Raw genomic sequence first — 17,088 nt, forward strand, 5'->3', positions numbered from 1 at the left:
GGGATTCTGAAACGTCCTTAAATTAGGGAATTGTCGTTTGTTTATTCAAAAGTCAAAGACAGTCCAAAGTAGTGCTGCTTTGCACACAGTTTAGCTGCCAAAGCTCCGCTGCTCTCTCTCTTGTCTCTGCTCCTGCTCACTCATTGAGCAGAGGGGGAGGGGCCAGCGGCTAGAGCGGTAAAACCTAATGTGTGCTTCTTTTACCTGTATATTTAAGGATAACTTTTGCATTTCTTATCCAAACAACGCCAAACTTGGCACTGCACTTAATTACTCGTGCCCATAGCAAGACACATGTCAAGTTTGAAATCCATCGGACTAACGGTTCGAGAGATATGCGCTTAACACCCACACAGACAGACAGACACACACACAGACAGAAAGACGTTCCTGGAATTATAGATAGATAGATACACCAGCCATTTTCATATTATAGCAATATTTGCAGCATCCTGAGCCTTTTTGGTTCCTAGAAAATCTCAGCCCAGAGTAATTAATTAATAGTAATAATTATTATTCTCCTCAAAAAAGTTTCCTTTTTATTTTTAATGAACTATACAAAATAATGTCACTGTCTTCCGCAACTTCATTGCAACAAACATACAAAAGACATCGCAACTTTTATTGCAATTTTTTACAAAAGCTCCCGCAAAATCAGGCATTTTGGGCTGCAACAATCTAAAAAACATTTCGCGAAATCCTGGAGGGACAGCCCTTGTGTGTTTTTTCATGTGTTATGGTGCGCATTCACCAGTGTTTTTGTTGTTGTGGTGCGCGTAGGCTACTCCTGATTTTGACAGTCATCTCATCTCTTATATGCTGTGTCTCTATGATCCTATCCTGTCCTATTCATGGTAGCCTACTTGTGAACATTGCACCGTCATCACGTACAGTGCGTAGTAGGAGGGCCCGCCTTGATAATCCTGCATAAGGGCCCGGTGTTGGCTCGTTACGCCACTGAGAGGCTCTCACCCAATACGTGATTGCACTTGACCACCACCCATTGTCAGTTGTTAATAAGACTGTGTTTCGACGTCTTCTCAGTGTACTAGAGCCGAGGTATGAGATTCCTAGCCGTCACCACATTACAGAAACCTTGTTACCAAAGCTGCTTTGTGAAAAAGCACATCAGCAACCTGTTGCCCGTACGCTTCACCACTGATATTTGAAGTAGCGGTGTGAGCCCAATGTCTCTCAATAGCTTAATAGGCATATGCATGAAGAAAGCGATATTTCAATCTGATCCGTCTTTCTCCACAGCGCTGTTTTATCAATCACGGCGCTACTCTGCAAATTGTGATTTTTTTAATAATTTTTTTTACAAACAAGCTAAAACGAAAGCTCTTGGTTTGTAGTCTAATTGTTAATAGAGTTATAAAGCCACAAGTCTTACAATTTGGACAAAATCTTGTAAACTTAGCTGCTGGGTAAACTAAACATCCATCCATCCTCTACTGCTCCACATGGCTACTTAATTTGCACGTGAATGGCGTCATCAGACTTTGCGTTCTTCATTCTTTCTCAAAAGAAAAGACCACATAAAATATCATATGAAGTTAGCTGTTCATACAATACAGTAACGTGAGCTATTTAAATTAGCTGGATACATGGTTAAACATAATTTGCTCTTACCAGTGTATCGCTGTGTTTACTTCGGCCACGCAATCCCACCAATCATTTCCAAAACGTCCCAGTTAGAGAGCCGTGCCGTAAATATATTCTTTGTAAATCTTTAAAATCATTTCCAGAAAGAACCAAGCAGGTCTGCCTTGTTGCACAATTCAAAGTTTCTTCAAAACGTGACTTTTTAGCGTGAAGCTAGGTAGCTAGCTTGAAGTTAGTTGTTGTTTCCCGAAATGGACAGAGTTTGAGAACGTCAACACACAGAGAACGGATCAGGCATTTATACTAGATCCATACTAACCGAGGTCCCATTTGCTGTTGCTACTCCTGTTGAGCTTACTGTTCTCTTTAAGCACATGAATGGTTTATAATGTCATTATGTCATAGTCATTTTGAAACAATGGCAGATTTAATCAGCTGGAGCTAGCTAGCTATAAACTAACATGTTTCCAGCTGACTCATTTTAAAACATGAATCTTTTGAAAGGGTAAATATGCACTTGACAGCTAAATACATATTGTGCTAACATACTGGGGCTAAAGCTAACAGGTTTACACACTGTTTAACAAGCTCTACACTTTTTCTCTTGTGTTTTTGGTTTTGGAACGCATCTTTAAATGCAGAGTATCTTTCTCACTACAGCCCCATGCACACCGCTTCAACATGTGGAGCAATTTGAAGCTTAAGGGGAGACACCCCAGGCAAAACCATCAATTTTTAGTTTTTGGGCTATTTTACTTCCATAGCATGTCAGACTATTGGGAAAAAAACATCCAAAATACACATTTAGGTGTTTATTTTACTACACTTTGTGTATTTGCACATGCAAATTTCTCCCTAAATTCAGCAAAATCAGATAATGCCTCATTTGCATATTTTAACATAACATTTCAGAAAACTTTTAATAGAAAAATATATGTCTTAATGAAAGTAATTAACTGGCAATGTTTCATCCATGTTTTATGTAGTTATTTTTTGTACCCTATCACCTGTAGTGTCTTGCAAAATGTCTGATATTTTATAATCCATATGGTTTTTCTCAGACTCTGAGCCAGAAATCTCCACTTCAGTAGGACTTACATACTCCAAACCTTCCAGTTTCACTCCTATATATATTCTGAAGGTTTTGACAGAGGGGTTTGTTTGGATATCATTCATAGCCTAATTTATCTAACGTTTTATACCTTTTTTATGGCTGTTGACACCATATTCTGATCTATGCAGTGATAAAATGAGCTATCCAAAATCCCCTCTGTAAAAACCTTTGACCATAATATGTCAACAAAATAAAATAAAACTTTTTAACCTGTGTTCAGATTTCTGCTCTGGAAATGTATGCAAATAAGCACATATTTAACAAGATAATGCTTAATTTAATAAACTTGTAATACAAAAGATATCTGTCTTAATGTAAGGAATCAACTGGAGAAGTTTCATGGTAATATCTATTAGTTAATTTTTTCCCCTATTCACCTGCAGTGTCTCCCCTTAACAGGGCTAGTGCTTAGTTACAGTTGCTAAGCTAGGATTGGACAGAAGGGTTTAGCAGACAATGAATTTTCCAAAAAGACCAATAGAGCTTCTGTTTAGTTTTCTTTGGAAGTGTGCACTTCTTCATCCAGTCAAAAACCACAAGATGTTACAGTAATTGACCAGTAGGAACATAAACTCAACCAAATATTGTGGCAACTCTTTCATCAAATGCAGTGTATTTGCTCCTATGTAGATTTTTGCCATTTTTTTACATTACATGTCATTTAGCTGCAGTTTTATCCAAAGCAACTTACAATTGCTATATATGTCAGAGGTTGCACGCCTCTGGAGCAACTAGGGGTTAAGTGTCTTGCTCAGGGACACATTGGTTGATGTATCGCATTGGGAATCGAACCCAGATCTCCCACACTAAAGGTACGTGTCATAGCCACTGCGCCATCACCACTCCTTTGACTAATGATGTGAGTCAGTAATGGATGTGAGAGGTCTTCATGTCACATACGCCCTATTTTAACAATCCAAGCGCACACTATGAAGCGCCTGGCGCCGGTGTGTTTAGGGCGTGTACAAATCCACTTTTGCTAGTTTAGCGGCGGAAAAAAGGGTCTGTGCGCCAGGCGCATGGTTCAAGGTGTCTTAATTAATCTTAGGTGTGTTTTGGGCATAACATGCAATAAGCCAATCAGAGTGTCATCTCCCTTTCCCTTTAAAAGCCAAGCACGTTTGTACCTTGGCACATTGCTATTATGATGGCGGATTTGCTAAGCAGGAAGGAGAGATTTTCAGGAGAAGAAACTGATCTGCTCGTGCGTGAAGTAAAAGTGCACGAGCAGATCATATCATAATACTATTTCACATTGTAGTATTTTTATTTTTAATCTTTTGCATGTTTGTGTGCTGCTGCTGCATCCCTGTGTGTGTAACAAGCATAGTGTGCGCGTGCTGTGTACGAGCCTAGACGCATTTTACTAATGTGCTGTTAAAATAACAATGAAATGCTGGGTTATTGACTTTAGACCAGGTTTTTGTTGGTCATTCTCCGCTGCCTCAAGATAGCAATACGTCAAGAATGCACCTGAACACACCTCCCTAATTTTGCTATTTAAATGGACGTGAAATTGACAACTGCATCAGTCTTCAACTAGCAAAGACACTTGCGTCGGGCTTTGCACTGTGCTGTGCCAGGTGCAAGATAGGGCCCATGGTCTTCATCAACGGTTGGAGTTTGTTCAGTTGTGAGATGGATCTGTTGATATGCAGCTCAGTAGTTTATTTTATCCATATCATATATCTGGCCCTATACACTGGATATACAAAAGAGCTGTTCAAGCCCAGGTAAATGTGACTGTACAAAGCTTACAGCACACTGTTCTGGGGGACACATTTTCAGAATTCAGAATGAAGAATGAAGAATGCAGAATCACTGGCATGGTCCGATGACATCATTCACATGCATATTAAGTAGCCATGTGCAGGAGGCGCTGGTAAAGAGAGAGGGGCTGGTTTGTCCCCGCCAGCAGCTGAGTTTACAGACAGCTTTTACTTTAGCTTATTTTCCTAAAAATTTGCTTTTTGCAGAGTAGCTTGCTGTAGTTGTGGAAAAGCTGGACGAGAGACATGCAGACGTTAATGTTACCTTGTGTAACTTGTCCGCTCCATGACACACTGTACAGAGTTTTCGTTGTTTTGCAGCTTAAAATGATTCCAAACTTTCTGTCGTTGTCTTTTGCCTGTCTCTTTTCTTAGCCCATCACTATTTTCGCTCTCTTGCTTTATTTTGTAATACACACCGTCAGTCTTCACGGCACTTGTCCAATAATAATCATCCGTTCAGAAACACAGTGGTTTAAACAAAGCTTTGAGGCGAAGAATTTTGCATTGATTATTTTAGGTATTAAAATTATTCAAGTTACTTGAGAAATCATTTCAACCCTAGTCTGTAGGATAGGATTTGTGGCTGGGACGTCTCTGCTATGGAGGGAATATTTATTGCAATTGGCCATCAATTTTTGTAAAACTGCCCATATTCAAACTGTACACAGTTAATTTCTCGCATAAAACAGTCTCAGAAATGAATTTAGTGGTACAATAGCAGACAAAAAAAGCAATAAATTCTGGAATCTCGCGGCTCGACTGCGGCTCATAGAGATTCGGCATGTCCCCTTTTTTTTGTCTAGCCGTCACACATCCAGGTATCGATGTGAGCGGGGAAGGGAGGGAGGGACGGAGCCTGGTTCAGCCTGCTGGAGAAGCCTGTCTCCTTCCCTTGCCCGGGGCCGGGGCACATCAATACGGGCTGTAGCGGCAATTATGCCGAATCTCTTGATGAGCCCCAGCTGAGCCTCACATGATTGAACCGCGCTTATAGTTAGATCAAGTTGTGGGGAAATGAGTGGTGAAATAGCAGACGAAAATTGTAAAAGGTTTCCAGTTGTTGCCTGCTGCTACTACAGCAAACTCCTGATCAAGATTCTAGAATTGATTGTTTTTTTGTCTGCTATTGTACCACTAAATTCATTTCTGAGACTGATTTGTGTTTTATGCGAGAAATTAACTGTGTACAGCTTGAATATTCAATTGCACATTTTCTCCGATATGTTGTCGGACTTGGAAGCTCCAGTCTTAGGTGACAGCCAGCTGGCGGTGGCCGGGATCGCTTGCTTACCGGCGGCCAGTAATACTCACAGCAACCGCTGTCAGCTGGAAGTCGTTTCAGACCCTCCCACCAGCCGTTGGGCCACGCCTCCTCATTTAAATTGACACCTGTCATTATAAATGAAAAGCATAATGTTAAATCGAAATCTAAAAGGTGAATCTTAAAATGTCAATGTCAAATGTAAAACATAAAATTAAAAAGATAAAATGTTAAATGTTAAATTGAAAATTATAAAGGGGAAAGGCTAAAATAAAATAATTTCTTTTTTTCTATTTGAGATTTTAATTTAAGTATTTCCATTTAAGCTTTTACATTTCACATTTAATTATGGTATGATTTTTCCTAGTAGCATAGTAAAATAATACTATTTTTAATTAAAATAATACTATTTTTAATTAAATATAAGTCTTTGGACTTTCAATTTGAATTATGAATAAATATTCCCTCCATAATCTGCAGCACCTCAATACTTAATTCAACATGGTTTTACACATATTTTGCCTTTAAAAATATTGCGCCCCCCTGTGATTTGGATATTGCACTAGTCCATATTGTGATTTCAATAAGATTGTGATTAATTGTGCAGCCCTAGTATTAACCGTACTAACAAGTCACCCAAATTAACACCAGTGTTGTCAACACATCCGGGACCGTACTTCTGTTCTGCACCTTAAAAGGGCATGCTTTAACAACTCCAAATGATGCAGTAAAAGCTCCTTAATTTCCACTTTGAATGTAAAGTTATACCACAACCTGAGCGTCGCCCTAGCCTTCTTACTGCTTTCTCTCATCAAAGTCACTTTCGTACACTAATTAGACATGTAAATGTCCATGTACATATATGAAAATTCACACGTAGATTGTTAGCTATGTATAAATAATTCTGTTTGCACTTAGAAGCACTTTGGGGGCAATCGTCCAGGAAAAGCACAGCGAAAAGACCGGAAATGGTGGCAGACTGGTGGTGTCCAGATAAGGCCAATAGTTGCAAATATTGTCCAAACATGGACACAGTTACCTTCAAATTATTATTATTTTTTTTATTATATAACACTGGTAGTTTAACTGTTATTTTACATGTATTTAGATTTTTTTTTTATTATTTGTTTACATGTAAACGAGTACCAGTGTTACAAACATGTGCTTTAAATGTAAAATTCTGTTATTGGAGACAACCTTTTAGCTCCTACAGGCCTCATAATATGATCATGATTCAATACAACATTACACATTTTGTTTTCTGCAGTACTTACAGAATGTTTATGATGTTCATCACAATGAACTTAGTATCTAATGACTGTGGAAGTATTGTGCTGTATTCAGAGATCCAGAGGAGACAAGACTAAGTATGGATCTGAGGGACACATACATAGTGTACATGCAGAACACACACACACACACACACACACACACACACACACACACACACACAGAGTACTTATACGGCAGAGGGATGTGTTTGGTGTCCTCCAAAAATCTGCTACAGATCAAGACAGCCAAAAATCATGAGAACTGGCTTCAGCTATCTACACACACACACACACACACACACACACACACACACACACAAAAACAGGGGGATCGGATGTCAGAAGAGCAGCGTTTGCAGAGCAGGCCTCTTATAACGAGAGCCAAAAGAACAAAGTATTAATAATAAATAAGCCTGCATTCAGAGAGAGGATATATAGATAGATAGATAGATAGATAGATAGATAGATAGATAGATAGATAGATAGATAGATAGATAGATAGATAGATAGATAGATAGATCAGGGTTTTCCCTAGATTTGTGGAAGATTAAGGTGCACATATTTGATGGGGGATTTAGGGGTGATCCCTCAAGAAAATGTTTCACTTTTTTTTATAATTATGCAATTTCAATGGGAAAGCTAGAACAGATAATAATAAATAACATTCAAAAAGCTTAAAGACAAAACTTGCTTAAGAAGTCCATTGTTGACCAACTACAATCATTAGATCTGAGAAATGTCATTAGGTTAGTGTTGATGCTTGCATTGATTTTACATTCATTTGGCTTACGTGTTGCCCAAAGTGGCTTGGGTACTGTGCCTAAGCTTTATAATAGTAGGGAAAACCCTGTAGATGGATAGATCGATAGATAGATAGATAGATAGATAGATAGATAGATAGATAGATAGATAGATAGATCCAATTGAGCTTTCTCCGTAACAACGAAGCAAATATCATGTTCTGAGGAAGACCCTGAGACCATGTGGCACGAAAGCTCTGGAAAAAGCTACTTTTTGTAAAGAAACTTTGAAACTCCACAATAATAACTGGTAATAATTAAACATCTAGTTTACGGGTATTTTAATATTTAAATTTAGCCACACACACACAAATACACACACACACACACACACACACACACACACACACACACACACACACACACACACACACACACACACACACACACAAACACAACACAGCCAGCTCCTGGAATACAGTATGTTCGGCCCACATGTCTGATGTGGGTTTGCAGGCACAGTTGGCACACACACACACACACATACACACACATTGAGTTGTTGTGATGTTATCATGTTCACCTTCCTCAGCGCAGTGACTCATTGCTCCACTACCTGTATTATAGTAGTCAGTGTTACATCATGTCCACTGTTGGAATACCCCCTCCCACACACTCTTCCTCCGCTCTGTAAGTGTACATTGACACTGAGAACATGCTGTTCAGTGCTCAACATCAGGTTTAGACTCTGAACGAAAGCAGTTCAACATTATACATCAGAATCAACATGCTGCATAAATACCAGCGTGTTTCTTCTTCTTCAAGTGTCCTGTATGATATATTCATTTTATGTAAGTACGAGGAGTTAAAATTAGTCTTTTTTTATTGAATGCACCACCCACCAACTCAAAAGGATGTTGATTGTGAAAAAATCAAAAAGTAATGGTCATCGCAAGCAGTCTACAGAAATCTTCATGGAGTTTTGAAGGCTTTACGTTGTCACATCTGAACCATCAATCTGATCAATTCATCTAATGTCAAAGAACAGAAATGAAGCCGTGCAGTCCCACAGGTCAATGTATTGCAGCCTAAAGGATCAGACTTTATTTAGCACTTTGATTGCATTGTAATATTGCTGCTGATCCAGGAAGTTGGCTGATAAGAGTACATAATTCTTCAAGACGGCTAGCATAGACTGTAAAATAGTAAAAATAGTGGAGGTAGCATCCGTGACGTCACACATTGGTTTGTGGACTGCCGTTTGGAAGCCTTGAGTTTGGCGTTACGATCGTTGCCATGATGTTTTTTTGCAACCAGATGTGACGATTTTTGACAAGAGGCTGGAGCTGGGGAGGATGATGCAGCCAAGGCAGTGTTGTTTATGGTTGCTATGGCGCTGCTCTAAGCTAAATGCTAAAGGGGGAAAGTTGCATTGTAATTGATGCATTATTATGGAACCCACGCAACTTCTAGGCAAGACCCACCGTTCAATAGCATTCACACGCTACCATTGGCCAGGCCTCCATGCTTAGGCAAGGTAACGGAACCCGATTTGTTCAGGTCCTATCCCCTGACCAGTTGGCTATCCTAACCTTAACTACTCGAGGCCAATGCCTAACCCCAACCAATCGGTCTGCTACTTAGCAGGGTGTGGCAGGACGTAGCAGGGCACTCCAGGGCACTGCAGAGCGTAGCAGGTGTAACAGGGCATAGCAGGGCACGCAGCAGGACCACGGTGACAGGCTGCAACCATGATTTAGGGGCCACCCTTATCCAAGGAAACATGCTGGGCGAAAAGAAAATGTATGGGATCCGATGAATAAGCTCTGAGCTGTTCCTTAACACATGACAATAGCCTGCCATGTATTTAGTCCCAACCATCACAAAATGCTTTGACACTAGAAATGAACCGGACCATGTTTAATCCGGACCAAGACTACCTCTTTTGGTCGGACCAAATTTTGGCTGTTTGGTCCAGACCGTGGTCCGGGGGAGGTTTCACACCTGTCATTTGGTTCGGATCAAACTAAAAGTCCAGCCATGGCAAATGCTGTATGAGTGAGGGAGTGTTAACAGGCCTGCCCTGATATTGGGATATTTGGCTTGCAGCTTCTGTATGATTATGGCCTAATGATTATATACTTTATTATACAGTGCTATGTCAGCTTGGCAGCCATTCAAGTGGCTGATATCTTTGTCAATGGTACAGAGTAGCATTTGGGGAGATTACTGTTTGGTTCTCTGACTGAATGATGATGTGTGTAACACCATATTTTCGGCTTTGCATGGAAGCAAGTTGTGTGCTTGGTGTGACAACTTCACCATTCCATGTTACACACAGCTGGTCGTGAACATACAGTATAGTACACATATGGCGTTTTTCCATTACATGGCACCTGCTCGACTCGCCCCTTTTTTGGTTTTCCATTATGAAAAAGAGTCCCTGGTACCTGTCAAAAGGTACTTTTTTTAGTATCACCTCCGTCGAGGTTCCAATTGAGCTGAGACGATACCAAAAGGTGACGTGAAAACCTGCAGACTACTCATTGGTCACTAATCACTTGCAGAGAATCAAAAACAACACACCTTCGACGTTCTGTGTGTGTGCCGCATTAGGTCACGGCAGTTTCCTGTGACGACCAGCCACGCTCGCCTCACGCATGAGGCCGTACTAAATCTGCAATGGAAAAAGGAGGACGGGGCACCAAGGCCGAGTTGAGTCGAGCCAAGCCGAGCCGAGTAGAGCTGGTACTAGCAGTGGGTAAGCGCTATATAACCTTTTCATATAGTACACTGATGAAAAGGTTAAAATGCACTGAATTGCTGATCTGTAGGTAAGTGGTTTCATTCTGCCTTATGTTGCATTGCTCCCCAATGATGGTAAAGACAGACAATACATTGCAGTTGCCTCCAACCTGGGGGTCGGGATCCCCCGAGAGGCCTCAAAAGAAATCTGCCAAAAAGGTTATGAACCAGTGGTCCATTGTCTGCAATACTGACAGTTAAAGGCCTAGTATTGCAGCTATCGCTGAGGGGCAATGTGACGGTTGGGAATGAGAACATGCTGCACACCCTGCACGCTGTTATTGGCTGGTGGTTACACACCCACGTGGGGCCCAAAGGCTCTTTGCTGACGCCCATAAACGTCCCACACTCAAAAATAAGAAGAAAAGAGGAAATCCAGGCAGAGGGCAGATACACACACCACCAAACACTTCTAGTGGGTCATAGGTGATGATTGAGAGAGATTATATTTGTGTTAGGTTAGGAAACCTGTAGATTTGCACTACAGTGATTATACAATATGTTGTCAAACTGTGTGTATAGTTTATTTGAATCCTTTATTAATTACTCCTGGAGGATAAAAGTATATTCATTTATCAATTGTAATACATTATTTATTATTTGTAGATTAAGCTGTGTGAATAAGATGCACAGAAATAACACATATACAGTCTATAAATTACAGTGTGTGTGTGTGTGTGTGTGTGTGTGTGTGTGTGTGTGTGTGTGTGTGTGTGTGTGTAGCTGAGGCCAGTCCTCATGACTTTTGGCTGTCTTGATCTGTAGCGGATTTGTTTGGACACCAAACACATCCCTCTGCTGTATAAGTGTGCGTGTGTGTGTGTTGCATTGTGTTGGCTGGGACTGGTGCTGGTTTTATGTTAAGACTGTTGTAGAAGAGACTGGGACAAACTGTTTTGGATTGGGCCAAACTGGACAAAACGTTGGTTTAGCTTTGAACCAAACTTGAAACTAGGGATGCACCGATTCGACTTTTTCAGTCCCGATACCGATGCCAGGGCTTAATACCGTTGCTGAATTAATAATAAACTGTATACCTTCCACCTTATACCTTCCTTCCACCATGTGTAAGAGACTAAAGGCACCAGACCTTCCTAACTAAACATTACTTTCCTAACTAAGACAAAATAACATAGATGTAATGTATTGAATTCTTATTTATTCAATATCAATTGTGCATTCAAATCAAAAATATAATGTAATCAAACTTCTTAAAATAAATTTAAATAAATAACAATAACGTGCCTTCAATAATGGGCCACCTTTATATAGATTTATAATGGATTATTCTACTGTCAGGAGTACATAGAATATCACAAAAACATGTTAATGTCATTATGTTTACTAAAAGCTTTGATTACTAAAGGGTTTGGCTCCATGACATTATACAATAACTTTATATGAAGGAGAATCCATGAAACAGTTACAGAAGCTAAACTATTTTTATTTTGCAAATTAGTAAAATAAACTCAAATCAAATTAATAGCCTACACATACAAACAACTTTAACATTGTTTCCCTTTCAAAACAAAATAGTTGTAAGCTAGCTAGTTTTATAAACACTACCTTGGCCACAGGTAAATTAGGTTGTTGTAGTGTGGTTGTAGTGGGCGACTGAACGGGGTTCCGCTGTCAGCCTTCTTCGGTGTTTGAATAATGTTAGCAGGTTGGCGGACATATTTCAGTGAGGCAAGACATCTTAAATCCAGTGTTTTAATCATTGCTCTGAACCAGTCTTTCTCAATGGTCTGTAGCGGGACCGTAGGTGGATTGCGTTCAAAACGTTGCTCCGCTGCATGCTTGAAGTGACATGTCTTTAACGTTAGCACAGTAACGTTAGCACGGTAACGTTAGCACGGCCGAGTAACGTTATGGTAACGTTAGAGCGACGGGCAACAACATTGGCTAAATTATGTCCGATTTTTTTAGAAACAAAAAACTTCGGAACAACAGACGACTCCTCTCTTGAGCACACGTTGTTCTGGTGTATCTCCGGTCTTTCTTCATCCTCTAGCTAACTTTCTTCTCTGTTCTTGAATGAGCCTCTCCCAGCTTAACAGACTGTTATACTACCTGGCTAGCTAGCCAGCTATAATGTTACCCAGCATGCCGTTGGGCAGTGTAGCTACATTTGTAAATTATTAATAATAAATTATTAGTGTTAGAAACTGTTTAAGTCACAAATTGTTATATGCTATGGTGTTTTATTCTTTTAAAGAGAGTTAGTTGTGGGTTATTAATTGTTGTGTTATAAAGTTACTACCATGAATTAACAGGGGTTCCGGATGCTGCAACGGAAGAAAAAAAAGAAAAACTGGACTAATTTTTCAATATCGGGGCCGATATCTGATCCTAATATCGGATCGGTGCACCCCTACTTGAAACTAGACTGGACCACTCTGGACTAGCATGAGTTCAGGTGGACTGGACTGGGCTCAAATGGTAGTAGTTTGATGTTTGAGCAGCGTGTTTAGACAGGATAGGACCAGATTAGGCTAATCTGGACTGGATTCAGTTCACATCATTTACCCCCAATTTTCCATCCTATTTGCTATTATGTTTCTGAAACCAGCAGAAGCATCTCACATTCTCAGGTTTTCCATGTTCCATGTGTTGTTTCCAGAAAATCTCACTCCATTTCAGTTTCCCTCTGTTTGTTTGAGCAGTTTGGGCTTAAAAAAACGTTGGAAGCAAAGTATTTTTTCTTACAGGTTTGGTTTGGCTCACAATCACCGTGCTGAAGGAGAAAGTTAAACTAAATATTTAGTAGTCTGGTTAGTTTTTTCCCCCTCCATTCATTGCCCTGCTCTGACTGTTTTCCCTTCTGATTTCATAAAGATTCATTTTATTTTGTTGCACAATAGCTGCTCCATTTCAGTCCTTCTGCTACAGCTCTCCCCTTAATCAGCTGCTGTGGATCTCTGTTTTAGTGTGTTCATGTCTTGGACATTACAGCTACAAATGAAAAAAGGAAGCAAAAAAAAAAAAAAATATAGAATCAATAAGAACATAGCAGTGTGTATTGACATCCATGTATGGCAAAACTGTTTAGATGTGGTCTGTAATACTTTTTAAATGCTTTGTACAGAATGTGCAGATTTACATGTGAGCATCACACAAATTTATGTAAGATACAGTTTATGGCTTTATGGCTGTAAAAAGTTAAAAGTCCTGTGTTTGACCCATCCGCCACCCCAACCAAGCTCCCTATGCGGAATTACGGCCTTACATATTACTCGCTAAACCCCGTGTAGCTGCCTGCTCTTCCCGGGACGTTAAACAAACACGCTGAAGGATGCCTTTTTCGTCGCTTTAGACGCTGACCAAATGTCCGTATTTTACGAGTTCAGAGTGAGAACGGGTTGATGTGCCCTACATTTTACTCCCGTATACCACAATGTAATGCGGTCGTGTTTTCCTGGAGGAGAAGAAGAAGGAAAACCACCCGCGAAAACTGAAAAGCGGGCCTTAGTTTCTAAATGGTGGAAATGTAACATGCAACATATATATACAACCTTTTAATTTAATTCAATTCAATTCAATTTTATTTATAGTATCAAATCATAACATAAGTTATCTCGAGACACTTTACAGATAGGGTAGGTCTAGACCACACTCTATAATTTATAAAGCCCCAACAATTCCAACAATTCCAGTAATTCCCTCAAGAGCAAGCAGTGCGACAGTGGCGAGGAAAAACTCCCTCTTGGGAAGAAACCTCGGACAGACCCAGGCTCTTGGTAGGCGGTGTCTGACGAGCCGGTTGGGGGTGTGATGAACAGTGGCGATAGTAGTCACATTAATAATGGAACAGTGACTGGATGTAGCGGGAAGCTGCAGGGTTCAGCAGGACGCAGCATGACATTGCAGGGCATCGCTGAGCTCAGCAGGGAGTGCAGCAGGACCACGGCGCGACGCTGCAACCAGGGTCTTGGTGCCAACGTTCTCCAAGGAAATACGCTGGGGAAAAAAAGCATAAGGACTCCGGGAGTAAACTCCCCAGAAGCTAGGATTAGTAACAAGCATTTCTGGGACGGGCTGCACACAAATAGTAATAGTAATAGTAATAGTAACAGTAATAGAAAGGGAGAGGAGAGAGCAGCTCAGTGTGTCAAAGGAAGGAAGTCCCCCCGCAGTCTAGGGACTATAACAGCGTAACTTTAACAGGTAACTAAGAGAGACAGGTCATAAGGAGAGGTAGCGTTTTCGGGCTTAGAACTCTCCCCTGCCGGATCTGGCTTGGCTGGCCTGCCTTCCCTTACTTTGTTATGTATTATTAATCTAACAATTATGAAGAGAAGCAGTTGGGCCAGTTAGGTGAACACTGCAACTCCTCACTCCCTAACTATAAGCTTTGTCAAATAGGAGAGTTTTAAGTTCATTCTTGAATGAGGTGACAGTTTCTGCCCCCGAACCCAGATCGGGAGCTGGTTCCATAGGAGAGGAGCCTGATAACTGAAGGCTCTAGCTCCCATTCTACTTTTAGAGACTCTAGGTACCACCAGTAACTCTGCATTCTGGGAGCGCGCAGTGCTCTAGTAGGACAATAGGGTATTAGGAGCTCTTCTAGATATGATGGTGCTAGACCATTTAGAGCTTTGTAGGTCAAGAGAAGGACTTTAAACTCAATCCTGGATTCAACAGGAAGCCAATGCAGAGAAGCTAATACAGGAGAAATATGATCTCTTTTCTTAGTTCTTGTGAGAACACGCTGCAGCATTCTGGATCAGCTGGAGAGTCTTAAGAGACTTATTTGAGCAACCTGACAGTAGGGAATTACAATAGTCCAGCCTGGAAGTAACAAATGCATGGACTAGTTTTTCAGGCGTGTTTGAGACAGGATATTCCTAATTTTGGCAATGTTAACGAAGATGAAAAAAGGCTGTTCTTGAGGTTTGTTTTAGATTGGCATTAAAGGATATATCCTGATCAAAGATAACTCCTAAATTTCTAACAGTGGTGCTGGAGGCCAGGGCAACACCATCCAGAGTAGCTATATCTCTAGATAATGAAGTTCGGAGGTGTTTAGGGCCCAGCACAATAACTTCAGTTTTGTTAGGGTTTAACATCAGAAAATTATAGGTCATCCAGGATTTTATATCCTTAATGCACGCTTGAAATTTAGCTAGCTGACTGGTTTCGTCTGGTTTGATTTGACAAGTATAATTGGGTGTCATCCGCATAACAGTGAAAGTTAATTGAGTGTTTTCTAATAATATTGCCTAGAGGAAGCATATATAAGGAGAATAGAATTGGTCCAAGCACTGAGCCTTGAGGAACCCCATGGCTAACTTTAGCGTACTTGGAGGATTTATCATTAACATTCACAAATTGAGATCGATCAGAGAAATAGGACCTAAACCAACTCAGAGCAATTCCTTTAATGCCAACCAAGTGTTCCAATCTCTGTAACAGGATTGAATGGTCAATTGTGTCAAATGCAGCACTAAGATCTAGTAAAACAAGAATGGAGACAAGACCTTTGTCTTTTGCTGAGGATATCTTTAACATTAATTGTTGAAGGTCTATAGGATAAAAGCAGTCTAAGTATATGTCGAGACTAGTCTTTATTTCTAACGACTCTGCGTTTAAAGGTGAACCGTTAGAAGTTGAGTGTAAAAGGTGATGAATTTTATCTCTAATTGTTGTAATTTTATCATTGAAGAAGCTCATGAAGTCATCACTACTCAGAGCTAGAGGAATAGATGGCTCAGTAGAGCTGTGGCTATCTGTCAGCCTGGCGACAGTGCTGAAAAGAAACCTTGGGTTGTTCTTGTTTTCTTCTATTAGTGATGAGTAATAGTCTGATCTGGCCTTTCTTAGGGCCTTCCTATAGGTTTTGAGACTTTCTTGCCAATCCAAACGAGATTCTTCCACCTTGGTGGAACGCCACTTACATTCGAGGTTTCGCGAGATTGGTTTTAATTCCGGAGTTTGGGAGTTATACCAAGGTGCTAGTTTCCTTTGCTTCATCATCTTCTTTTCAGGGGAGCGACGGAGTCTAAGGTCGTCCGTAGGCATGTCGTAACACCGTCTACAAATGCATCAATTTGAGAGGGACTGAGGTTAACATACAGGTCCTCTGTTATGTTAAGGCATGACATAGAGTCGAATGCTGTTGGAATATCTTCTTTAAATTTAGCTATAGCACTGTCAGATAAGCATCTGGTGTAGGAGCTTTTATCTAATTTAATATAATCAGGTAGTAAGAATTCGAAAGTGATTAAAGAATGATCTGATAATACCGAATTCTGCGAAAATATTATTAAATCCTCAATTTCAATACCATATGCCAGCACAAGGTCGAGGGTGTGGTTAAAACAGTAGCGTCCGCTTTGTGCACACTCTGACTGAAACCGATTGAATCCAGTAATGAGTTGAAAGCAGTACTAAGGCTGTCATTGTCAACGTCCACATGGATATTAAAATCACCTACAAGAAGTACTTGGTCTGATTTAAGGACTAAACATGATAAAAACTCTGAGAATTCAGATAAAAATTCAGAATACGGACCTGGAGC

The 17,088-nt window shown here is 40.3% G+C and overlaps 1 protein-coding gene across 3 annotated transcripts in view; it reads left to right on the plus strand.

Annotated features, from left to right (window-relative positions):
* The window catches only part of sertad2b (SERTA domain containing 2b), a 94,556-nt gene that overhangs the window by 13,991 nt on the left and 63,477 nt on the right, over nt 1-17,088 (plus strand). The window contains exon 2 of one of the 3 annotated variants that reach the window (XM_039783833.1): nt 10,380-10,524. The exons of the other annotated variants lie outside the window; for them this stretch is intronic. The gene's annotated coding sequence lies outside the window, so the exon portion shown is untranslated. The remainder of the gene's footprint in view (nt 1-10,379; nt 10,525-17,088) is intronic. 3 annotated transcript variants of the gene reach the window in all.

This window comes from Perca fluviatilis, chromosome 19, assembly GCF_010015445.1.
Source record: "Perca fluviatilis chromosome 19, GENO_Pfluv_1.0, whole genome shotgun sequence".
Taxonomy (NCBI): Eukaryota; Metazoa; Chordata; class Actinopteri; order Perciformes; family Percidae; genus Perca; species Perca fluviatilis.